This window comes from Enhydra lutris, unplaced genomic scaffold (assembly GCF_002288905.1).
Source record: "Enhydra lutris kenyoni isolate GAN:26980312 unplaced genomic scaffold, ASM228890v2 scaffoldscaffold63, whole genome shotgun sequence".
Taxonomy (NCBI): Eukaryota; Metazoa; Chordata; class Mammalia; order Carnivora; family Mustelidae; genus Enhydra; species Enhydra lutris.
The window spans coordinates 7,780,436-7,807,731 of record NW_019154147.1 but is presented as its reverse complement, the minus strand read 5'-3'; the positions used below and the strand labels follow the sequence as shown (position 1 = coordinate 7,807,731).

General features: G+C 40.2%; 1 long non-coding RNA gene and 1 pseudogene across 2 annotated transcripts; one reads left to right on the top strand and one right to left on the bottom strand.

The window, feature by feature from the left end:
• The first annotated feature begins 2,144 nt into the window (after positions 1–2,144).
• Positions 2,145–4,146, top strand: LOC111158808 (annotated as a pseudogene). The gene has a single exon (XR_002641378.1). The product of XR_002641378.1 is annotated as a heat shock cognate 71 kDa protein pseudogene (transcript).
• Positions 4,147–23,482: 19,336 nt separating this feature from the next.
• LOC111158814 lies at positions 23,483–26,447 on the bottom strand. Its single transcript, XR_002641379.1, has 6 exons — positions 26,389–26,447; positions 25,781–25,988; positions 25,611–25,690; positions 25,462–25,526; positions 25,099–25,168; positions 23,483–24,857 (listed from the first exon to the last, which is right to left on the bottom strand). It is a non-coding gene; the product is annotated as an uncharacterized LOC111158814 (long non-coding RNA).
• Positions 26,448–27,296: the final 849 nt, after the last annotated feature.

Below are 27,296 nucleotides of genomic sequence, written 5' to 3'. Positions count from 1 at the left end.
ATTATAGCAATTTTTTAAAAAGATTTTATTTATTTACTTATTTGAGAGAGAGAAAGAGCAAGACAGAGATAGTGACAGAGAGTACCAATGGGGAGGAGAGAGAGAAACAGGCTCCCTGCTGAGCAGGAAGCCTGACATAGGGCTCCATCCCAGGACCTGGGATCACAACCTGAGCCAAAGGCACACACACAGATGAGTGAGCCACCCAGGCGCCCCTGGAAATTCTAGCAATTAATGTAAACAAGTAAGAAGCATAACTACAGAAAAGAGAAAAAGTATATATATTATTATTTACATATGATAAGATTATGTACATTTATAATTGAAAGATCAATACAGTAGCCAGATAAGAAAGCAATCATCAGCTCTATTAGATTGACTGTATGCCAGCAATTCCTGGTAATAAAAATATGGTGGAGAAGACTTTGGATTCACAATAATGATGGTTTTACACATATGTGTGCATATTCACATACATATACATACACATTATATTTCAATGCTTAGTCACCTTTAAAAGGATAAGAAGATCAGGGGGGCCTGGGTGGTTCAGGTGGTTAAGTGTCTGACTTTTGATTTCAGCTCAGGTCAAGATCTTAGGATGGTGAGATCAAGCCCTATGTCAGGCTCGGTGCTGACTGTGAAGCCTGCTTAAGATTCTCTCTCCCCCTTCCTCTGTCCCTCTCCCTATACCCCTCTCTCTCTAAAAAATGGAAAAAAAAAAAAAAAAGGAAAGAAAGAAAAGAAAAAAAGATTATGAAGATCATATATCAGGAAAATTATAAAATTATATTCAGTGATTATAAAAATAAGACTTGTATAAATGGAGAGAAAAAGAAATATATACTCTAAATGAGATTGACTGAATATTGCAGAAATTGTCAATAGTCCCTAAATAGATTTGGAATAATAACCCTCTGGAAATGAAGTTACCAATATATGTCAAGGATTTTAAAATGATAATATTCCTTGATCCAGTAATAATTTTGCTTCTCAGGCTTTATCCTTAGAAAATAATCATAGACCTTGAAAACATTTAAGTACAACGTGATGCACATATAATAGTATAATATGTTTTACATAGAAAATAGAAAATATGTGGGGCATCTGGCTGGCTCAGTTGGTAATCTGACTCTTCGTCTCAGGGACATGAGTTTGAGCCCCATGTTGGGTGTAGAGATTACTTAAACAAAAAAAAAAGAAAATAGAAAATGTGTTTTTAATTCAGTGCAACATTATTTGCTGAGCACTTCCTATATGCCAGATTCTGTGCTCAACAACAGAGGTACAGATAAACAAAACAGTCATTGACCCTTCCCACATAAGATCAAAAGTCAGCTGAGCAATTTTACAACAAGGTGATGAATTCAATGCTGGGGAAAGGATGCTGTTACAGTCCTTAGGAAGAGTGACTTACCTGAACATAGGGGTCAGAGAAGGCTTCCCAAGGAGGTGATGTCTGTACTGAATCCTCAAGGTGGAGGGGGTGTTGTCTAAGTGAAGACCTAGAGAAAGAAGGTTCCAGGCTGGAGGAAAACATGCAAGTGCTGGGGTAAGAAACATGCCTTCTGGAAGTGGAGAAAAGTTCATTGCAGTTAGAATGCAAAGTGCTTAGATAGGCAGAAGGCAGGTCTGGGGAAGGAAAATTAATTGCAAGATGTGATTGTGGAGAGATAATCTACAACCAGATTATGAAGGCCTTTACCATCTGGAACTGAAGCATTCACACTTTTTGACCATGACTCAAAGAAAAAGATAGAGTTCATAATGCCACCAATTTATAAATTTCATAGATATGTATATATGAACCATATTTCATGACAATATTTTTACTATGTGCAAAGCACTCCTATATTTTCTATTTCATGTTAAAATTTACTTAAAAAAATGCTGTCTGTCTCCTCTGAGACCTTGTGTGAATTAGAAAGCATCCTCTCTGGGCAGTTGCAACTTAGAGACTCTAGATCTGGCCTCAGAGAGTAAAAAGGGCAGTGGAAAGTGTCTTCATCCAAATAAGATGCCCCTTCCTCACAGTGGATGAAGTTCCACAGACTTGCCCCTAACATTTGCAAAGCTTAGGGTAAGAGTACAAATAGAGGGTCTCATTGAATGCGGGGCTACATCTTTGGATTGCTGTCTTCTCAGCCTGAGCCAGGCCCACACATAAGCAACCATGTCTAAGGGACCTGCAGTTGGCATTGATCTTGGCACCACCTACTCCTGCATGGGTGTCTTCCAGCACGGGAAAGTGGAAATAATTGCCAATGATCAGGGAAACCGGACCACCCCAAGTTATGTCGCCTTCACAGACACCGAACGATTGATCGGTGATGCTGCGAAGAACCAAGTTGCGATGAACCCCACCAACAGTTTTTGATGCCAAACGCCTGATTGGACGGAGATTTGATGATGCTGTTGTCCAGTCTGATATGAAGCATTGGCCTTTCATGGTGGTGAATAATGCTGGCAGGCCCAAGGTCCAAGTAGAATACAAGGGAGAGACAAAAAGCTTTTATCCAGAGGAGGTGCCTTCTATGGTTTTGACGAAAATGAAGGAAATCACAGAGGCTTATCTTGGGAAGACCGTTACCAATGCAGTTGTCACAGGACCTGCGTACTTCAATGATTCTCAGCATCAGGCTACCAAAGATGCTGGAACTATTGCTGGTCTCAATGTGCTTCACATCATCAATGAGCCAACTGCTGCTGCTATTGCTTATGGCCTAGACAAGAAAGTCAGAGCTGAAAGGAATGTGCTGATCTTTGACTTGGGAGGTGGCACTTTTGATGTGTCCATCCTTACTATTGAAGATGGGATCTTTGAGGTTAAGTCAACAGCTGGAGACACCCACTTAGGTGGAGAAGATTTTGACAACTGAATGGTCAACCATTTTATTGCAGAGTTCAAGCGCAAACATAAGAAAGATATCAGTGAAAACAAGAGGGCAGTTCGTTGCCTCCGTACTGCTTGTGAATGTGCTAAGCGTACACTTTCCTCCAGCACCCAGGCCAGTATCGAGATTGATTCTCTGTATGAAGGAATCGACTTCTATACCTCTATCACTTGTGCCCAGTTTGAAGAATTAAATGCTGACCTGTTCCGTGGCACCCTGGACCCTGTAGAGAAAGCCCTTTGGGATGCCAAGTTAGACAAGTCTCAGATCCACGATATTGTCCTGGTGGGTGGTTCTACCCATATCCCCAAGATTCAGAAACTTCTCCAAGATTTCTTCAATGGAAAAGAACTGAATAAGAGCATCAACCCTGATGAGGCTGTTGCTTATGGTGCAGCTGTCCAGGCAGCTATCCTTTCTGGAGACAAATCTGAAAATGTTCAAGATTTGCTGCTGTTGGATGTCACTCCACTTTCTCTTGGCATTGAAACTGCTGGAGGAGTCATGACTGTTCTCATCAAGCGTAATACTACCATTCCTACCAAACAGACACAGACCTTCACTACCTACTCTGACAACCAGCCTGGTGTGCTTATTCAGGTGTATGAAGGTGAGTGTGCCATGACCAAGGACAACAACCTACTTGGAAAATTTGAACTCACAGGCATACCTCCTGCTCCTTGTGGTGTCCCTCAGATTGAGGTCACTTTCGATATTGATGCTAATGGTATCCTCAATGTCTCTGCCATGGATAAGAGCACAGGAAAAGAGAACAAGATTACCATCACTAATGACAAGGGCCGCTTGAGCAAGGAAGATATTGAGCGCATGGTCCAGGAAGCTGAGAAGTACAAAGCTGAAGATGAGAAACAGCGGGACAAGGTGTCTTCCAAGAATTCACTTGAGTCTTACGCATTCAACATGAAAGCAACTGTTGAAGATGAAAAACTTCAGGGCAAGATAAATGATGAAGACAAACAGAAGATTCTTGACAAGTGCAATGAAATCATCAACTGGCTTCATAAGAACCAGACTGCAGAGAAGGAAGAATTTGAACACCAGCAGAAAGAGTTGGAGAAAGTCTGCAACCCCATCATCACCAAGCTGTACCAGAGTGCAGGGGGCATGCCAGGAGGAATGCCTGGAGGCTTCCCTGGTGGTGGAGCTCCTCCCTCTGGTGGAGCCTCCTCTGGGCCCACCATTGAAGAGGTTGACTAAACCAACCTGAGAATAAATAGGTTGAGCATTGTTCCACACAAATATCCAAATTTGTAGCAAATTCCATGGCAGTTGTAATGTTGAGCTGCTATAGCAAAAAAACTGGGCATTCTTGATACTTGAATATGGAATATGTGCACAGGGAAAGGAAATAAACATTGCACTTTATAAGCACTGTATTGTTAAGTGGAAAATGCAATGTCTTAAATAAAACTGTATTTAAAATTGAAAAAAAAAAGAGTACAAATAGAGGCCCACATCTTAACGTTGTTGATCAATCTAATTGACTATAAAATAAGTGTGTTCTATTCTTGTAACTTGACACATATAATTTCATAATGACCTAAAAGACCAAGTTCAAATTCAAAATTCTTGGACTCAGAGTTCAGTGTTGGGATATGACTTCAAGCATAGTCCCCTTCTATTTCTACTTCCAAGTCATCCTATACCAAAAAGGGCCTTGTTCATATACATGTTGACATCTTGACCCACTTGCGTTACTTCAATTCACCATTCCCTTTCTCCCAGCAAACAGTTAGAAAGTGGATTCAGAACTGTTTGGACAGGGAATTCTATGGTCCTGGGTACCTGAACCCAAATGGGGTTTTTGTATGAAAGTGGCATTGCCTGAGGACCCCACGAACAATGTCCTCTAAAGACTTGCTGTTCAAATGTGGTCCATGGACAAGCACCATGGGCATCACATGAAAGCTTGCAAAAATGAAGAATCTCAAAGGGGGTACCTGGCTGGCTTCGTGGGTACAGCATGTGACTTTTGATCTTGGATTATGAGCTCAAGCCCCATGTAAGCCTCATAGTTAGCACACATGGTGGGTCCAATGGATTTCTGTGCTCATGAGGCACTGTGGCCACTAAGTAGAAATAGAATGTGGGGTGCCTGGGTGCTCAGTCAATCAGTGTCTGCCTTCAGCTCAGGTCATGATCCCAGGGTCCTGGGATCGAGCCCCACATCAGGCTCCCTGCTCAGTGGGAAGCTTCCTTCTCCCTCTCCCACTCCCCCTGCTTGTGTTCCCTCTCTCGCTGTGTCTCTCTTTGCAAATAAATAAATAAAATCTTCTCTAAAAAAAGAAATAGAATGGCAAGAAATGACTGACATGCATATTGCCTTTATCTCCTCTGCTCACACATATGCTCTATTGGACTCCTATTGGACCTCACTTACAAAATATAAGTTCAAAGATAAAAATATTAAGTACTCCAAAATGGCAACCTCAGAACATGAAACCAAGTGAGGGGCTCTTTCGAGTGAGGGATCTGCATGATTGCACAAGTCATCTGCCCCTGACACTGGCCCAGAGAGCAATAAAGAGGGTGGAGTAATTGAGATGAGAGAGAATAGTGATTGCCCTTGAAATTGGGGAAAAGCAGGTGGTTTCAAGAAATATTTGGACTGCCAGGCCAGTAGTATGTGAGGATTGCTGGGTTGTAGAGGGATAAGGGAGAGAGGAGTTAGGAACAAGTCCAAGGATGGCTTTGGCAATGGAAAGAATGGAAATGTCATTTTCTGGGAATGTTAGAGGAAGAACTGAAATGGAGGGATGGGAAGGAAGTTAAAAGTGTTCCACTTGAGGTACACATATCCCATGGTAGTGATGTTCATAGACAATAGAATATTCAGATCTGAATCTCCAGAAAGAGATACAAACTAGAGCTATTGATTTGGAAATCCTCCACATACAGATTGTGACTAAAGCCAGGGAAATAAAAGAGATCGCTTAGGAAGAGTGTGCAAAGTAAGAAAAGGACCCAGCCTAGTATCTTAAAAAACACCAACATATATGGGGAAGAAATATCTTCAAAACAGTCTGAGAAGGAGAAACTATAGGAGAGAATAGCTTTACAGACACCAAATGAAAAGAGCATTGCAGGAAGAAGTAGTCAGCATGGTCAGATGCTGCTGAGAGATCAAGCAAGGAGGGAATGCAAGGCTTTGGGGACAAGGAGGGAATGCATTGGCTTTAGGGACAAGTTCATCTGGGGACCTTGGCAGAGGAAAATTCAGTAGAGGACAAAGGTGAGAATACAAAGGGCTTAAGTGTGAGTAGGAGATCAGTATATAAAGACAAGTGGAGATGACTATTTCAAGAAATGTGGCTATAAAAAAGGAACAAGAGATAACCTGCTAGTTAGAAAGGAATGTGAAGGCCAGGGATATTTTAATTTCTATGTAAAGAGATGCTGGATATTTTGGGGCACCTGGGTGGCTCAGTTGGTTAAGCATCTGACTCTTGATTTTGGCTCAGGTTCTTGAGATCCAGCCTTGCAGTGAGCTCTGCACTCAGCCCATAGCCTGCTGAAGATTCTCTCCCTCTCCTTCTGCCCCTCTCCCTGCTCTCTCCCTCCCTTTCTCTCAAATAAATAAATCTTTAAAAAAAAGAGAGAGATACTGAATACCTAAAGTTGGGAGGAGCCAGGAGAAAGGAAGAAGTTGAATATAGAAGAGAAAAAAAGGGATCATGTTTATATCCAGTTTCTAAAGAGAGCAGATAAGTTCCACAAACAGGCCAGGGATCATTGCTGTGTTTACTGTTTTGTGCCTACAACAGTATATTTATTTCCTAGGGCTGATGTAACAAAGTACCACAAGCTAGGTGGCTCAAAACTATAGAAATTTATTGTCTCACAGCTCTGGAGGCTACAACTCTGAAATCAAGGTGTTGGCAGTGTTATACTCCCTCTGGAACCTTCCTTGCCTCTTTGTAGCTACTGGTAGCACGCAGACAATCTTTGGCTTTCCTTGGCTTGCAGCTGCAGAACTCTAATCTCTGCCTTCATTGCAACATGACATTCCCTCTGTGTCTCTGCTTTCATGTGACCATCTTATGAGGACACCAGTCATATTGGGGGTCCACCCCATCTAAACTAATTACATCTGCGGTGACCCTATTTCCAAATGAGGTCATATTCTGAGGCACTGAGATTTAGGACTTCAACAGGTCTTTTTTGGGGGGGAAGGATATAACTTACAACAAACGTAGGAAGTCTTTGTTTAAAATAAAATAAAATAAAATAAAATAAAAACAATAATAATAAAATAGGACAATTTTAACAATACTGTAATAAAAGTTATGTGAACATGTTCTCTTTCGTAAGATATCTATTGTACCATACTTACCCTTCTCATTATGACATGAGATGATACAATGCCTACGTGATGAGATGAAGTGAAGCGAATGATGTAGGTGCTGTAACTGAACCCACAGAAAGTGACACTGTGGATAAGGGGGAAATACTGTATATCAAATATACGATACTCGTGTTTAACTTCCCTTCCCTTCTAGCCTAACTGCAAGACTTTTCAGTGGTCCTCTTGTGCCAACGTTCCCAATTGCCTACCCCTGTTGTCTTTCCTTGGCTACTTCCTGGCAAAACCCCAGCTATTTGCCCCAGCCATTTGCCTTGGTACAGAAGTCACATAGCAGGGCAGATTTATGCCACTATACATTCATGGGCTCTACCCTCAACCAGCCCCTCAATGCTGCTTCTTCTTTTTTTTTTAAATGATTAAGGATTTTGACTTTATTATGACAATATTTTTTTAACAAAACCATTAAGTCTGTCCCTTGCATAATTTAAATAAACACTTTCCATGGTCCTCTTTTTGATAAATTAGAAGGGTCTAGATTTTTTTATAAAGTCATGAGCCCTGTCAAAACACTTCTAGGTTTGCATATTTTTCCAGATACGAGTAACAATACCCATAAATCATACTTAAATTCAGATTCTTATCTGAAATTGCCTTGAAGTAAGTGGAAATATGACAAAAGTTTTTTTTTAATTACACCAAATCATGCTTCATAGAATTTTATTTCTGAGTTATTATGGATATACTGTCTGTTTTCCTTTTTCAATGTTTTTTTTTTCCCCACTTCATTATTTTAATGTGTTATATTCATCTTTTTTTTATATATAGTGTTCTATGATTGACTATTTGCATATAACACCCAGTGCTCATTACAATAGGTGCCCTCCTTAATACCCAACACCTGGTTATCCCACACCCCCACCCCTCCCTTCTGAAACCCTCAGATTGTTTCTCAGAATCCATAGTCTCTCAAGGTTCATCCCCCTCCTCTGATTTTCCCCCCTTCAGTTTTCCCTTCCTTTCCCTAATGTCTTTCGTGCTATTCCTATGTTCCACATATGAGTGAAACCATATAGTAATTGTCTTTCTCTGCTTGACTTACTTCACTTAACATAATCCCCTCCAGTTCCATCCATGTTGATGCAAATGGTGGGTATTCATCCTTTCTGGTAGCTGAGTAATATTCCATTATATATATGGACCACACCTTCTTTATCCATTCATCTGTTGAAGCAGCCCCTCAATCCTTCTAGGCAGTCCTTCTTTCCCCTGTTAGTTTTCTTCCCCATTTCAGACTTCCTTTCTGTTCCACACCTCTTTTTTTTTTTTTAAGATTTTATTTATTTATTAGAGAGAGAGAGAGAGCGCGAGCACAAGGAGGGGGAGCAGCAGGCAGAAGGAGAGAGAGAAGCAGGCCCCCCCCACTGAGCAAGGAAACAGATGTGGGGCTTGATCCCAGGATGAGCAGAAGGTAGACGCTTAACCAACTGAGCCACCCAGGTGTCCCTGTTCCACACCTCTTAATGCCTCCCTCCCCGTAACTCAACTTTCTCCACACCTCAGGAGAGATTTCACTTCCTTCTTCATGGAGAATTTTAAAGACTTCAGCTGACACAATTTCCTTGTGCCAGGCATCACATGCAGCCACAGTTTTTCCTTCCCTCTCACTACAATCGAATGGTATCTCTCCTTTGGTCTAAGGCAAATTCCTCCTCTAGTTCCACAAATCACATTCATTCATTCAACAAACATTGAATCAAGACTCCTTATGTTTGTGGGGCCCCTGGGATGCTCAGTTGGTTGATCAACTGCCTTTGGCTCAGGTCATGATCCCGGAATCCTGGGATCATGACCTGAGCCGAAGGCAGACACTTAATGACCAAGCCACCCAGGCACCCCGTTATAAAAATCTTTAAACAAATTAAATGTATGCTACAACAATGTATGTGTGCCATGACCCGAATGTTTGTGTTCCCCCAGAACCCACATGTCATAATCCTAACAACAACATGATAGTGTTAGGAGGTTGAGATTTTGGGAGATGATTAGGTCATGAAGGTGGAGCCCCCATGAATGCAATGAGTGCTCTTCTAAAAGAGACCCCAAAGAGCTCCCTCACTCCTACCATGTGAGGATACATTGAGAAGCTGTGACCTAGAAGAGAGCTCTCACCCAACCATGGTGGCATCCTGATCTTGGACTTCCAGCTTCTGTATCTGTGAGAAATAAATTTTTGTTGTTAATAAGCTATCTAGTATGTGGTATTTTGTTATAGCAGCCTGAATGGACTAAGATAATGTGCTTCTTTGCATTAAACAACAAGATCTAGTGGCACGCTTAAAAAGAACCATAATTTCTAGGTAGAAATAAGCATACCTAAAATTCTTACGTATCTGTATGTGGAAGTAACAGTAATGCAATGTATATAAAAATAGCTGTGTTTTCTATGGTGATAAAGCCATAGCTACTACTAGTAATTCGGTGGTATATTGTCTACCGTTATGATTGAAGGAAATGCTACATTTCAGTAAATGCTTAGTGAAAATAAAGATACAGGTTTTTCCCTGCCCAAATTCATAGATCCCTTGAATCATCATGGCTCCTTGAAGGCCAGTGGATCCCAGGTATGAATGCTCGGTGTGGAGGTCAGAAAATGGAAGAAGTCAAAGAACTGAGAAGCCAAATTGTTTGGACATTGATGTGTGGACATTGGAAACAGATGATGAAGAATAGCACAGCAAACCTGGTCCTGAACTCTTCAAAATTAGTAAAAGGCAGTAATTAGACAGTTGGAAAAGAACTGTCTTAAGGCAGTTCAAAGGGTGGCAAGTCAGGTGGAATGAACATGAAAAAATCAGGGAAGGAGGGGCGCCTGGGTGGCACAGTTGGTTGAGCGACCGACTTGGTTTGGGCTCAGGTCATGATCTCAGGGTCCTGGGATCCATCCCTGCCTTGGGCTCCTTGCTTAGTGCAGAGTTTGCTTAGGACTCTTTCTCCTTCTCCCTCTCCCCCACCACCCCTGGCACCGCCGAAATCAGTAAAATCTTTTTTTTTTTTTTTAATCAAGGGTTGTACGTAAAGATGAAAGAATTGTCAAGAAGTGGCAGTAGGATGCAAGGAAGATACTGACCTCAACTTTTTCATCTGAGGGAAATAGCTTAAGAAGCCTGCAAAGGGAGGCACCTAGCTGGCTCAGGTGGTAAAGCATTTGGCCTTTAATTTTGGGGTCCTGAATTCGAGCCCCATGTTGGGTGTGGAGGTTCCTTAAGAAAAAAGAGGATGCAAAAGGAGGTGGTGTCCTCAAGAAAGTAGTAGATTTTACTTAAGGCAAGGAGCTGGAAGGATGTACATGGTTAAGTGTGTTAGGTAGTTTCTTACTCCTGTAGACCGGGCAGGGGAAAAGACTGGGAGAGAGGGTACCAGTTGGGGTGTAGTATGGACTAGAAAGGCAAATGGATATGAGAAGATACATTACCAGAAGCATTTTAATTCACAGGTGGAGACGATGCCTGGGTGGCTCAGTTGGTTAAATGTCTTCCTTCAGCTCAGGTCATGATCCTGGAGCCCCAGGATTGAGCCCCACATCAGACTCCCTACTCAGGGGGGAGGCTACTTCTCCCTCTCTATTTGCTGCTCCTTTTCCTTGTGCTCTCTCTCTGTCAAATAAATAAATAAATTCTTTAAAAAAATTCATGGATGGTAATATAAACCCACCACCCAAGGATAACCAGTGTAGCATTATCATTTGGAGTATTTATTGCTATAAAATTGGTCGTCATGACAAAATTCAAAGCAATAAAAACTTTCAGTCTTACTTAGGGAATTGGTTAGTTATTGAATATCCGTAAAAATGAAATATTCTGGAGTGCCTGGATGGTTCAGTTGGTTAAGCGTCTGCCTGCAGCGGGTCATGATCCCAGGGTCCTGGGATAGAGGCCCAACATCATGCTCACTGCTCAGTGGGACTCTGTTTCTCCCTCTGCATTTCCCCTGGCTTGTGTTGTCTCTCTCACTCTCTCTCTTTCAAATAAATAAATAAAATCTTTTTTTTTTTGAGATTTCTATTTATTTGGGAGAGAGAGTGTGCCCAAGCAGGGGGGAGGGGTAGAGGGAGAGGGATAAGCAGGCTCCCCACTGAGGAAGGCTCCTCCCAGAACCCTGGAATCAAGACCTGAGCTGAAGGTAGACACCCAACGACTGAGCCACCCAGACACCCCATGTAACTCTTGTTCTTGGGATAAAATGGATACCTAAGAGTATTAAGGTGGTTCTTGTCTTTGGAAGTTAGGTTGAGAACCTCCTGCTCTTCTCTCTTAAAATCTTGCTTCTTTGAAAATTTCAAAGAGCATTGGATTTTAAATCAATAAAAATCTTTTAAAAAATGAAATGTTCTGGATGTTGTTAATGAGAACAAGTAGAAGAATTTCTATAGGCATTGAAGATTGTCATTATAGAATATTAAGCAAAGGGGCCCTGGGTGGCTCAGTGCGTTAAGCTCTGCCTTAGGCTCAGGTCATGATCTCAGGATCCTGGGATCGAGTCCCGCATCGGGCTCTCTGCTCAGCAGACAGCCTGCTTCCTCCTCTCTCTCAGCCTGTCTCTCTGCCTACTTGTGATCTTTCTGTCAAATAAATAAATAAAATCTTTAAAAAAAAGAATATTACGTAAAAAAAAAATCGGGATAACCAACCATGGACAGTATAATTCAAATTTTTACTAAAATTTATATCTGCATACAGAAATAAAACATTTTTATAGTGGTTATTTTTAACTTGTGGAATTATAAGTTATTTTAATTTTACTTTTAATATCTTCCTTCTTTTTACATTTTTATAAGATATCTTTTTATGATTTTTTTCTTTTTATAAGTTTTAATAGTTGAATAAGAAAAATGAAAATATAGCCTTTAGAAAATTAGATATGTTTACATGCCTAAAGTTGAAAATGTATATTTTACTTACTTTGGAAGTTTATGCTCTGCAGATCGTTCTTTATGTGAGTGAAGAATTGATAAATAATTTAAATTCCCAGAAAATGGCAAACAAGAAATTGCATAGGAGACAGTTTCTTATATTTGGATATCATTGGATCTAAGAGGTTGTATGTATTCTATATTAAGAAGAATGTTTGAAGAAATTTGGGGCACTGTAATATGAATCATCTATGAACTATAAATCTAAAATAAACATTAATATGGTATTGAGCATATTTTATCTTCTGAGATACGTGTGAGAGATATGGCTCTTTATTAAGGTAGACAATAATAACATGGGCAGGAGTGATATCACGAGTTGACAGAAGAGTTTAAAGTGTCTGTAACAAACACACCTCTCCAAGATGCAGCTGAAGCTGAAGTGATAAATCTCACGCTATGCTATTCATGTTAATAATTAGTTTTCTAGAGTTTTGTTAGATTTATTCCAGGAGGGGGACCTGGTTGGCTCAGTCGTTAAGCATTTGCCTTCAGCTCAGGTCATGATCCCAGGATCCTGGGATGGAGCCAGCACTGGGCTCCCTGCTCAGCAGGAAACCTGCTTTTCCTTCTCTCACTCCCCCTGCTTATGTTCCCTCTCTTCCTGTCTGTCAAATAAAAAAATCTTAAAAAAAAACAACTTTAGATTCATTCAAGGAACTCTTTCTGGGGAGACTGATCAGACATCTTACAGATGTGTGACATTATTGCAAAGAATGGAGAGTGCTAATATCTTAGGATAAATATATCACATTTAATGGAAAAATTATTTAAAGCATATTTCCTGTGGAGAGTGGATCGTAAAGTATCTGTATATTGTTGACATGATCCCAGAACTTCCAATCAACTACTTATAATAAGGTTGCTCCTCTTTTTCTTAATGTTAGCGGCCATTAATGATCATTGCTTAAATACATTAATTTGTGAGATGTTTGCAAAATGATGGCATTCTAATTATGTTAATCTTTTTCAGTTATTAAATAGGATACAGCAATAAAGAGAAACTTACCTTTTATTTGATTATCTGTTACTACAATTGGTGTTAGAAAGTCCGTTTATTTGCCAGTTCTGAAACTGATGAGTTGGTTCACCAGCATCCTCAAAGAGCATCAAAATCAGTTTTGTTTTGTTTAGGTATCATTATGAATTCACAGATTTGAACAAATTGTATGTATGTCAAACTATTGTAGTTCTTATCCTTGGTAGTAGTCTAAATTTACATCTTTGTGTGGTAGGAGATGTTCCAGGTTGGCTAGAGTTCTTTTAACACAATCCTAGGAGTCTTTGGTAGCTTTCTTGCTCTCTGCTCTAACAAGGTGCACAAGGTTCATCTTGTATATTTCTTGCCTCAAGATCTGTAATCAGTCATTTATTCAATAAGCCCTGTTTTCTTTCAATGGTAGATGGCAGAGACTACAATCAGGGCCCTAGGGGGCAGGGTTCACAAGTTTTGATGCATATGAATCACACTTCCAGTTTTCTGTGTGTGTGGTTTTTGTTGTTGTTATTGTTTGTTTTTTGCAGTGCTTCCCATTTTACTCAGAATAAAATCCTTTTAATGACCCATAAGGCCCTACATGATTTGCATGGCCTATTTCTTCTATTCTTTACCACGCATGTTTCAGTCTTTGGGCTGCTGCCATGGGAATGTACTTTTCCCAGATCTGTGCATAGCTCAATCCCTCATCTCCTATGTGTCTTTGCTTAATCTCATGGAAGCCTATTCTGTCAACTATATTTAAAATCACACCACTATTTCCCTCCCGAAACCCACTCCCAATGTCTTGTGTTCTATTTTTTTCATATCATTTCTTGTTTTCCCATATGCTTTATAATGTATGTATTTATTTAGTATTCCTCCCCTCCTCCTAAAATACAAGCTCCACAGGGCAGGGATTTTGGTTGTTTGGTTTACTGCTATATTTTTAGTGCTTAGGACAGACAGTACCTGTACATGTTAGCTATTCACTACTTACTTACTCAATGAACAAATGGATAAATTTTAGCATATTTCTGAATCATCACACGCCTAAACCTATCAAGTTCAATCTCAGAGGAACAGATACAATTTAAAGCAAACAACATCCCTCAAGAAACTGAACTATATCCAGGTATGCAGAATGTAGAGACAAGTGCATGAATTTCTGGCTTTGATCAATGTTTGTGTATTCTTTTTTTTTTTTCTTTTTTTGAGAGAGATAAAAGAGAAAGCAAGGTGGGAGAAGGGGCAGAGTAAGAAGGAAAGAGAGACTCCTAAGCAGGCTCCATGCTAGCCTGACACAGGCTTGATCTCACAACCCTGAGATCATGACCTGAGCTGAAGTTGAGTTAGACGCTTAACCTACTAAGCCACCCAGGCTCCCCTGTGCATTCATTTTTGAAAAAGAAGTGCAATATAAGCTGATAGTCTCCAACAGTAATATAACTAAAAGATGAGAATTGAGATGTGCCCCAAAGAATACACCTCACTATTGCTCCAGAGAAGTTTAGTATGCTTAATATCCATGTTCTTCAAATGTAGGTAAATTATTAACTATTAGCAACATTTTTGTATAAAAGTAGTTGATTAAAGTTACTTGGGGCATCTGGCTGGCTCAGTTGGTAGAGTGTGTGACTCTTGATTTCAGGACTGTAAATCCGAGCCCCACGTTGAGTAGAGAGTTTACTTTAAAAAAATAATAAATAAAAACCTTAAAAAAAAAAGTGGATTTCAGGCTACTATTGACATAGCAAGGTTAAGCCTAATCTGAGATTCAGATTTGTCTGGACTAATGAGGCTGAGCCTTCCTGGATCTTAGGTTGAACTGCAAGGTAGGAGTCTGCTAGGAAGAGATCAGACATGGGGCAGAGGAGAAGGATAAGAAAGTACTAAACCCAAGTCTGACTATAGGTACCAGGTCTCAGTGCTATGGGAAAACATGTATATTTTTTTTTTATTTTATTAAGTATACTCTACTCTGAACATGGGGCTTAAATTCATGGCCCCAAGGAGATCAAGAGTTGCATGCTCTACAGACTGAGCCAGCCAGGGTTCCTTCATGGAAAAATGTCTATGACAAAAGGCTGACAATAGGAACTGCACAGATTTCTATTTTATGAGGCATAGTACCAAGAGGAGGATATGAGAGCACAATACCCCTCTGGACTATGAATATTAGCAAGAAAGGAGACTTTGATGCTTTGTGGGAGGCACTGGATATGTGGGGGTACCCGATGGAAGGGTCACAGTAATAGGCAGAATATCAGAAAGTGCATCAGGAGGCCTATTTGTGAATATATGTGAGATACTCTAATGGGACTCCAGAACCTCTCTGAAGGAATTTTGTAGGGGCTAGAGGTTCTGTGTCAACAGAAGGGCAGCGAGCAGGTACAATTTAATGTGATTTTACCCATTTTCACAGATTAGTGAATTTTGAGGAAATTTACATTACCACTGGGGGGAAAAACTGGGGCACTGTACTTAGTGGACTGAACACTGGACTGAGAAAGGGATAGAGGATGTTGGTTGTCATTTTGGTCATTAACTAGTTGGGTTACCTTGGGCAAGTGAAGAATCTGGACTTAGACTTGAAAGAGTCTTTAAAGCTGATTAGGGCCAGCTCCCTTTCTCCAACTCACACGGACAGGAGACTATGATTTGGAGGCTGTATATTCTCATATAAGGAACTTCATTTTTAGGCTCAGTTTGCCTCTTTTTATTTATTACATTAATCTCTGTTGTGCTTTCTAGAGAAACATTTAAATTAACTACTCCTTTGGGTTTGGTATTTAGCAGGGTAAGAACAGCATCTTTGGACTTAGATTACCAGATTTTAAATGCCAATTCCTCCACTTCCTTTGTGACTTTCAGTAGGTTACTTTTCTAAGGTTCAACTACCTCATCTGTAAAATGGCTTAATAATAGTACCTACCACATGGGGTTATTATTGATATACTATTATTCCACCTGATATACTTTCAAATATCTAAAATTAGCCATATTTTTCCTTGAAATTCATTTCTTCAGGTTAAATATTTCCAAGTCCTTAAAATGTTGTCCAGAATGAATTGTTTACAGAACCTTGGTCTTCTTTCTTTGGATGCCTCCTAGTCTGTCAGTGTTTTCTTAAATGTCCCACCCAAAATAAAAAAACAAAACAAAACACGGTATTTTTATGTGCAAAATACAGATGATGAAATCATTCCTTCTAGTGATCTAGACCTTAAACAGCCTATATTTTAAATATTTCAATCTTAGTTTATCACATATAAAACATATGAATACCAAATAATGCCTCTTTTATCTACCTTCCAGGGTTTCTGTAAGAGAAACTGAGATGATATATGTCAAAGTACTATGAAAAATTAAAAGAAGTGAAAGTGTCATTGTTTTATACTGTTTTGCATTAAATAGGGAACAAAATTATGATAGGTATGACCTGTCAGTTACAAAAAATAAGTTTTTTTTTTTTTTAAGATTTTATTTATTTGACAGACAGAGATCACAGGTAGGCAGAGGAAGGCAGAGAGAGAGAGGGGGAAGCAGGCTCCCCGCTGAGCAGAGAGCCCGATGTGGGGCTTGATCCCAGGACCCTGGGATCATGACCTGAGCCGAAGGCAGAGGCTTTAACCCACTGAGCCACCCAGGCACCCCACAAAAAATAAGTTTTAAAACTTACTGCAATCCTAATGTTCATAGAGAAAAAGGAAATTTTATCTCTGGGAGGGTTATTTTTAAAAATTTTAAGCTTAAATTTCAATTCAATTAATTAACATTTAACGTATTATTAATTTCAGAGGTAGAGGTCAGTGACTCATGAGTCTTATAATACGCAGTGCTCATTACATCACATACCTTCCTTAATGCCCATCATCCAGTTACCCCATCCCCGCACCCATTTTCCTTCCAGCAACCCTGTTTGTTTTCTATGATTAAGACTCTCCCATGGTTTGTCTCCCTCTCTGAATTCATCTTATTTTATTTTTTTCTTCTCCCTGATGATCCTGTTTTTTTTTTTTTTAAAGACTTTATTTATTTATTTGACAGCCAGAGATCACAAGTAGGCAGAGAAGCAGGCAGAGAGAGAGGAGGAAGCAGGCTCCCTGCTGAGCAAAGAGCCCAATGTGGGGCTTGATCCTAGGACCCTGGGAACATGACCTGAGCAGAAGGCAGAGGCTTTAACCCACTGAGCCACCCAGGCACCCCTGTTTCGTTTCTTAAATACCACACATCACTGAGATCATGAAATTCTCTTTCTCTGATTGACTTATTTCATTTAGCATAATACCCTCTAGTTCCACCAATGTTACTGCAAATCGCAAGATTTCATTTTTTTGATGGTTGAGTAGTATTCCATATACTGTGTGAGTATGTTCCATACACACATACAAACAGTATCTTCTTTATCCATTCATCTATCGATGTACATCTGGGCTCTTGCCATAATTTGGCTATTGTGGATGTTGCTGCTATAAACACTGGGGTGCAGGTGCCCCTTTGATCACTACCTTTGTATTGGGGTAAACACCCAATAGTGCAATTGTTGGGTCATAGAGTAGTTCCATTTTTAACTTTCTGAGGAAACTTTATGCTGTTTTCCAGAGTGGCTGCACCAGCTTGCATTTCCACCTACAGTGTAGGAGGGTTCCCCTTTCTCCACATCCTTGCCAACATCTGTCATTTCCTGACTTGTTAATTTTAGCCATTCTGACTGGTGTGAGGTGGTATCTCATTGTGGTTTTGATTTGTATTTCCCTGATGCCAAGAGATGTGGAACATTTTTTCATGTGTCTGTTGGCTGTATGTATGTCTTCATTGGAGAAATACCTGTTCATGTCTTCTGCCCATTTCTTGATTGGACTATTTGTTCTTTGGGTGTTGAGTTTGATAAGTTCTTTATAGATTTGGATACTAGCCTTTATCTGGTAAGACATTTGCAAATTATCTTCTCCCATTCTTTTCTGTTGTCTTTTGGTTTTGTTGACTGTTTCCTTTTCTGTGCAAAAAGCTTTATTTAAGTCCCAATGGTTCATGTTTGCCTTTGTTTCCCTTGCCTTTGAAAACATGTCTAGCAAGAAGTTGCTGTGGCCAAAGTTACAAGAGATTGCTGCCTGTGTTCTCCTCTAGGATTTTGATGGATTTCTGTCTCACATTTAGGTCTTTCATCCATTTTGAGTCTATTTTTTTGTGTATGGTATAAGGAAATTGTCCAGTTTCATTCTCCTGCATGTGGCTGTCCAATTTTCCCAACACCATTTTTTGAAGAGACTGTCTTTTTATCTATTGGATATTCTTTTGTTTTGTCAAAGATTAGCTGACCATAGAGTTGACGGTCCGTTTCTGGGTACTCTATTCTGTTCCAATGTTGTATGTGTCTGTTTTTGTGCCAGTACCATACTGTTTGGATGATCACAGCTTTGTAATAGAGCTTGAAGTCCAGGCTTGTGATCTCACCAGCTTTGGTTTTCTTTTTCAACATTTCTTTGGCTATTTGGGGTCTTTCCAGTTCCATACAAATTTTAGGATTATTTGTTCCTAATTTAGGAACAAATTTAGGATTATTCAGTTCCATGCAAAATTTAGGATTATTTGTTCCAGCTCTGTGAAAAAAGATGGTATTTTGATAGGGATTGCGCTGAATGTATAGATTGTTCTACATAGCAGAGACATTTTAACAATATTTTGAAAAAACAAAATTTTAGACTGTGAAATATTCAGTAAGCCCAAACCATTTTTTGTTACATGAAGTGATTATGAAAGAAGTAATCTCACTTATGTCAAAAAGTTTTTCCTGTGAAGCATATGACTTCAGACAACATTCACTTTCTATCTGAAAGTGTTTCATTTCAATCTCTGGTTTCTCTGATAGTATTTATTTTTTAAGGGAGCTCTATGCCCAATGTGGAGCTTGAACTCATGACCCCAAGATTAAGAGTTGCAAGCTCTACCAACCGAGCCAGCCAGGCATCCCTCTTTAGTGATAATTTTTATTGAAAAATTATCTATTTCTCAAAAAACTGAACTTGATGAAACAAGGGGAGAAGCAGCTTTGTTTGTTAATATTCAATTAAAAAAGCATATTGTAGATTTGGTTCCAATTTAGTAAATAGAAACCTAAAGGGAAAATGTATAAAACCAAAAAGATTACATTGCATGGGCTTTTTTCATAGCTATTACTCATAATTCTTTAGCTAAATATAAACTCCCAAAATTATAGCAGTGGCCACTTATCCTTTGCTTCTTAGTCTGTTAGAGCTACCATAACAAAATATCACAGACTGGGTGGCTTAAACAATGGAACTGAAGTTTTCTCACAGTTCTGGAGGCTGTAAGTCCAACATTCTGAGGCCTCTTATCTTGGCTTGTGGGTGCTCACTATCGCATTATGTGCTCATATGACCTCTGCTTTGTGGATCTGCTGGGGAGAGGGAGAGAATGAGCTCTCTGGTGTTTTTTTTTCTTATTTTTGTTTTTTAGTAAAGACAGTCTTCCTCCTGGATCAGAGTCTTCCCCTTACGAGCTTATTTAAACTCCATTACTTCTTTTGAGGCTCTATTTCCAAATACAGCCACCCTAGGTGGCTACAGCTTCAAAATATTAATTTTGGGGGATACATATATTTGTCCTTAACATCTTCTAACTTTTCTCATTTTCTTTTACCCCTTTTGGAGAAGTTAAATCACATCATAATTGCCCTAAATATACAAACTGAATTCTACTTAGATTATTTTTTATAGGAGCCATTACATTGTCTTAGACAGAATTTAAGAGATTAAAGGGTACAGATTCTTCTTGTAAAGACTTCACATTCTAGGGCCAGAAAGCGATAAACCAATAATCAGAATACAACATGCTATGGGTCATTTTGTAGTTTCAGTGGAGAGGACCTTATTTTACCTAGTTTTCATCAGCATCTTTCCATGGTACGTCTGATCTTTGTCTTACCTGGGACCCTCACTTTTTTCCCCCTATTCAGTCTGGATCTCAAGGTTAATAATTTTAAGTTTTATCTACATCCTCAGTTCCCTTGGCTTGTCATTGTTTTGCTCCTCCTGGCCAGTTTACTCCTAATTTTGGATTAATTCATTGATCTGCTTTCTTCTCCCAGGCAGATAAGCCCCATAGAATAGTAAGAATTATGCTGATTAACTATTAAAATTGGTAGTTTTCAGCTTCAGCAGGCACTTTTGCACTATAAAACAAACCTGTCTGTAGCTAACTCCACCTCTCTAAATAGATACTGTCTGATGAACACCCTAGCATACTTCCTAGATTCCTTATCTCATTCTTTCCTGGAACTTTACCAGGAAAGTTCAGATACTAACTTGTTCAATTTCCATGCTAAGGCTCTGCATTAAATCAAGGCTATCTCCAGCCCTATAACCCAAGCAATTATTTGCTAGTTTTCATCCTTGCTTTCCATGCAGAACTCCTTTACTTTTCATCTTGTTTCTGTTCCTGATATGGCAGTTGCACTTAACAGATTTCTACTTCCCAATTTTTGTCCCTTGGCACAAAATAACCTCCAGGATTTTAACTAATCCTGGAATTCCCTACTCTTGGAATGTTCCAGGACTCAACTCTTAGACCGCTTCTTTTCTCTTTATAGTCACTCCTTGGTGATCTCATCTAATCTTATGCCTTTAAATATACCATCCACATGCTGATGACTCCAATTTTATTTCTCCAGCTCAGATCTCTTCCTTGAGCTCCAAACTTCTCTACCTAACTCAAAATTTCATTTGGATATTAGATTCCATCTCAAATCTAACATGTTCAAAATCAAGCCTCTGCAATATAATACTTGTGAGAAATGGATGGTCATTATTTTGATTGTGGTAATTATTTCATGGGTGTATATCAACGGAAAAACTTGCCAAACTGTATATTTAAAACCATACAATTTGTTGTATCAATAGTTAGGAGGCAATGGTAGGTAGGTCAAAAGTTAACTGACCTCACTAAAGTAATGCACTGTATTTTAAATCTTATTGTATTCAAATGATAAGTTTTGAGTATTCTTAAATGCTTTTTCGATTATTAACACTCTTGAAAAGAACTAGAACCAACTGAGTAAGCATAACTAAGATAAAGTTCCCAAATAGGTTAGATTATACTACACCCAATTTGGGATTCTGTGAGATTAAATCCTTATTTCCTGTTATAACTCAGCCACATGGCATGCCAGGACTTTAGTGATGTGCTCGTAGTAAAGGGAAGAGGTAAGGATTTGAGAGAATGAGAGAGAAGTCTGGTTTTCATTTTGTAAAGACATCCTCTCCTCCACCCTAAGATGGTCCACAAAGCTTCCAGAACTGCATGGCAAACCTGTGCTTTGATCTGATCTCTGTACATATCCAAATACATAGAATCAGTGAGGTGGAGTGAGACTAGAGGCAGTGGCAATATTTAGTTAGGCAATTATGAATACTAAATACCATGCTCTGAGTATCCCGAATCAAGCTTTTGGGAGTTAACATGGGAAAGAGGGTCTCATCCCCAGGGAGGAAGTACTAGCAAAAGATAAGCAGACTATCCTAGCAGGCTGGAATTCAACTAAAGATTCTAACTGAGCAAGTGGTGTTAAAAATCTGAGCCCAAGCACAAGATTTCCTATGGGTTGAGCAAACAGTAAGGATTTATAAGGTGCATAATCACTTCAGAGAATACTTGATTGGGCAGCCAGGTGCACTGGATATTATATTTCTGGCAACAGAACTAGTTTTAGAAAGCACCAAATGGTAGGTCTAAGCCTACCATATTTGAAGATAACCCGGAAGCATGATGGAAAGCATAGAAAAGAATTCCTATTGGCTAAAGCCACACACATGTAGACTGCTCCTTCAAAATCTGAAATCAGTACTAACCATGCAGATCCCAGTCTATTATAGCCATATTCCTTTATTCCTTGAGTCTTTAAGTCTCCATTAAGTTCTCTATTAAGTCGCACATAGGCTCAGAAAGGTTAAGTCCCTTATCCAGGTAACTTAAGGTCCCTGTTTGTAAATAGTAGTTACCTATTTGTTAATATAAAGGTATTACCTGGTTTGTTAGATTCCCAAAGGATAAGGCTAGTAGACTCTAACAGCCAAAACCTCCATTGTGTGAATGAAAAAACATCATCCAAATCTAGTAGTTGTTTTCCATTTTAATGGAAGCTGATGTTAATTATATGTTAAAGTTCCAAGCTTAATTTCACTAAATTGTACCTTTTTGGTCCTGATTTGTTCGAGTATGGACTCTGCAGAATCAAATGGACTAAATTATGTGATTTTCTACTCTAGGTCTTCCCACTGAAAAAAAAAGTCAAGTTTTAGGTAATTCAAATGACCATAGCTTTACAGTTGCCCAAAACACTTCAGCCTTATCTTCCACTTTATTTGTCCCGTATCTGACCACCCAATTGATACCCAAATTCCCAATTCATCACTCTCAGGTCCTGGGGCATACAATCTTTACCTCACGTGTTTATACCTAAAGATTTATATTCCTCACATCTCTGGGTTGGTTTTGATTCAAATCCACTGTTCAATTGCCTCAGATATTAAGTATCTTTCTCACAGTACTTTTATTATAGCTTGTCTGTTGTCACTTTGTACCACTATTAACAGAGGACACAGGAAGTGTTTTACTTCTGACCTCCTTATTAGAGCCCAGTACAGTACAATACATAAACTTGATTCGGAGTCTATCAACTGAAGAAATGTGACATTACCAGAAAAAATTGTGAGAGAAGTGAGCAATAACACAACTGCAGGAAAGGAGGTCAGAGTGCTCCCAAGGCAAATTTCACAACTTGTTTTCAAGTCCTGTGTGCCAGCTTTGACAAAAGGGCAGACACTTCCCTGAAAATTTTGTGCAGACCTTGCTTCTATCATCTACTGCAATAATGAATATTATGAACACCTAACATTTAGCATGCAAATAAGTGCCAACTAGGTAGCTAAGGTATCTAGGTACTTAAGATCTTGGGTGATTAAAACCAAACGTAAAGAAACTGATTTATATGATGCAGGCATATTTGTTTTTTGAATAAATGCAACTAACAAGGTCATTAACCAAAGCCTGTTTAATTTAGGAATAGCATTGAGGAATTACAACTTCAGTAGTTAATATTTTGCCAAATCATATACATTATACCACTGATCTTCAAGTTGTTTTTTTTTTTTAAGATTTTTTTATTTATTCATTTGACAGAGATCACAAGTAGGTAGAGAGACAGGAGGAAGCAGGCTCCCCGCTGAGCAGTGAGCCCGTTGCGGGGCTGGATCCCAGGACCCTGCGATCATGACCCAGGCGGAAGGCAGAGGCTTTAACCCACTGAGCCACCCAGGAGCCCCTGATCTTCAAAAGTTTCTAAGTGATAGTCTTAAAGCAACACAGCTTTCCCAATTCCTTCTGGTAACATCAAGATACCATGTGTAATCCATTATGCCAAACAGCTTTTCCCATTGCTGGATTTCAAATCTTAAGGCCTCATTAAAGGGACCACACCCTAGTCTAAATTTAGACACCTCACACTTCCTATCCAAGGACTGGTTTGTATTTCCTGCAGACAACTTGTAATTCATTGAACCTATAGTTTAATAGTGTGCAGGGACTCAGAATACTTGGATCTCTATGTGGTGGCATTAATACCTTATATTCTAGTTTGGCTGCAATGAACTATTTCCAATGTGTATTTTGTACACCATTTTAATACTTGAGTAAATCCACTCTGTGCCTGACCAATAACCGAACATGCTTGTCAGTCTCATGAGCTTCTTCTGAGCTACATGGGTACAAAACTGAATTTTCACTAAAAGCCAGGAAAATATTTTAGGGAAAAATACAGCTCATTATAAGCTGACAAAAATTCTATTATTTTGACTGGCACTGAAGTATGGGTTTAGGAACAACTTAACTTATGCAGCTACTTATGGAAAATGATCATGCATGGGGCCCATCTTGGTTACATCAGACGCTATTACAGTCTACATTCTGTGCAATGTTTAACTACTTTAAACTCGCTTATCTTCCCCCATTACCCATAATTGTTACGCTGTGCTCTCTTCATTTCCAGCATTCTACATTTCCCATCTTGAGCATCCTTTCAAAATACAATTGCAATTAGGGCCAGTGATCACCGATCATTTTGATACCTGGTATTTTTCTCTCCCTAACAGGCAGTCTCTCCATTTTGCTCACCATTAGTCCAGGAATATTTAGTACCACACAAAAAGCCAAGATGATTTGTACTTATTCAGTGATACTGCCAAACCAAGTCTATTCTCCAAAAAAACCCCCAAGGATTTCCCCGCAATACTCCAATTTTCACTCAGCTTTAATTACATTCACACATTTTAAATTCAAACAGGTGACCAAAGGCAAAGCATTCAGAGTGATCTGATTACAAGTCTGGTTAACTGGAGAGAAAAAAAAAAAGACTTCACCATAAAAATTAGTTTTCTACACATTCCTGTATTTAAAATAGAACTAGATCTACAAAGCAATTTGACTAACAGGTTGTGAATAGGGCAGTGTGACAAAAGTAAAAGGCTTAATTCTTATGGATACATTCAATTTGATTAATGTTTACAAAAATAAAAATAGATCTATTGTCTTGATTTGTAGGTTTTCTTCCCATGCCAGTAAAATGAAGAGCTTTTCCTTATGTTTTTCATACAAGTAAATCTGGTGGCATTTGCCCTAGAAAAGGAAAAACATTTGAGATTTACAAGACTATTAACATCAGAAGAGCAAAAGAATTCTTAAACAAAACAAAACAAAACAAAACAACAAAAAACACTTTGTCCTCATAATGGTCTATCTCAGAAGCCAGATCCGTATAAGTTTTCTCAACAGATATTCAGGTTCGGGATAAGATCATCACAGATTAAGACCAAGGACAAAATAATGACCAACTATTAAATAAAAAATCTCCACTCACAGAAATGAGTTATGCCTTAGGAAGGTTACTGCAAACTGGCCTCTTTCCATGGGCAGACAGCGACACCTCACTGTTGGCAAAGAAAAAAAAAAAACCCCACAATAAAACCCATTGTACATCGTTGTGAGGTAGCAGTTTTCTCTCTATAGGGTTTATGACCTAACAGAACCTTCGCATTTATAAAATCCAGACAACAAAAGTTACTGGTCTTATCTCAGAAGCCGAATCCGTACATGCTTTTCTTCAGGTAGTCAGCTTCGGGATAGGTTTCATCATTGATTAGACCATAATCCATAGGAAACGTTAAATGGGAAGTACGGTACCAGAAATAGTGTAGTAGATTTTGTAAACCACACAACTTACTTTAAAGCAAGGTTGCTCCTCAGTGACATTAATAGCTCCATTATTGTTCATTAATCTCCAGGATGCTGTTTTGAGAACAAAAAAATTTCTTCACTTCATCTACATTATGAACTAAACATACTGAATTCAAGTATTAGCCCAACACATACCTGAGTTAAGACTGTCAGGTTCCAATCAAGCCATTTCCTAGCAAATATTCTCTCACGTGTTTTGGAATTTCCCCCTGCACCTATTAAGAAAATTTCAAAGATACATCTTTTCCTGTGTACCAACAGGTTTACTTCTTCAGTTTAAAAACTAAGCTCTCAATCGTACTTACCTCAACATCTCCGGGTAACAGCTCCTTTACACCACTAGAGCCCACCGTTCCCGCAGCGGACCAATTATTTTGAAGATTAAGCATTTTTACAGAATGCCAGAACCCTGCCTTTTTTACTAATCTGGTTTGCACACAGCGCCATCTGGGCACAGTACAGCTCAATCTCAGACAAGGTCGGGGACTGCCCATTTTCAAACGATCTTCTGATCTGCGACGAGAAAGAAAAACAATCGTCTAATTAGTAAAGGCCTCTTATTCCCAATGTAAAACTAAGTCTCTGCCCCAAATCCCGGGAATATGGTTATTCTTCCGCCGCCGCCCCCCAGGTTCCACCAGCCGGGTGTCGGCCCTTGCTTAACTAGGCCGCGCACAGCGCTCGTGGCTATCAGCACCAGCCTCCGCACGCCTAAGCTCGAAGCCTGCCGCCGCCGCCGCCGCCGCCACCACCATCACGCAGGACACGTGGCGGTCTGGCTGCGTGTTTCCCACGTGCAACTTTCGAACCCAGAGCACCCCAAGCTCAAAGGTCTAAAATCTCAAAGAGCTGCAGCTAACTTCAGCCCGCGCCAACTTCGCCCGCCAGGTACTCGCCCGCGAGGCCCACTCACCCACAAGCAAGACCACATTTCCCAAGTCCAGACGTAAAAGACCGAGCGGCGTCTCCAGCAGTTCCCTTTATAGCCTCTCCTGAGTCAGGCAGAGGTCGCCACGCCCCCTCGCGTCTATTGGACGTGGGAGAAGACGGGGCGTGGCCGTTTCATGAAGGAGGAGAGCGGGAGCGCGCGCGGCGGCTCTTTTCTTTCGGGGGCTGGTTCCGGGGCGTGGTGCGCGCGTCGGCCGCCCGCCGCACGCTCGCCCAGTCCCCGGTGCGCGCCCCCTGCGCGCGGTGTGCGGTCGCTGTCGAGTCTGGCTCTACGTGGCGCGGGAGTGGCGCCAGAATTCAAACTAACTGCTGCAGTTGGGAGGCGAGACTACCGCCAACTCCCGGCCAAGTCTGCCCAGAACAGATTGGCCGGCTCTGGGCCGGGGGTTTTGCAGCGCAAGGCGGCCTCAGCGTACGACCCTCTCGAGAAATCGGACTGGTTAGCGGGCCGGCGCTGGGAGGGAGTTGACGCCCAGCGGGCTCCGCAAGAGCGGGCGGGCACTGGTCCCCGCACTCCCGAAGGGAGAAATTGGCGTGCGGAAGTGCTCGGGTGAAAAAAGCACCTGAAAACGTAGCATTTCTCCTGCAGTCCACGGCGAGAATACCGCGCCTCCCCAGAAAGCTGGCTGGCGGCGCTGCACGCGGCCCAGCTGCGCCTCAGTGCGGGCGCCTCAGTGCTCCCTGCCCTGCAGGAGCCTACCCCACTCCCGCGTTTCCTTGTGCCAGGCACTTCAGTTACGCGGTCAGCACCTAGAATTCCCGAGACAGCCAACCTGAGAGGTAAATACCCCATTTGGCAGAGGAGAAAACTGAGGCCCTAAAGCAGCTAATTTGCTTAAAATCGTACAACTGAAAAATTTTGCAGTTTTTAAT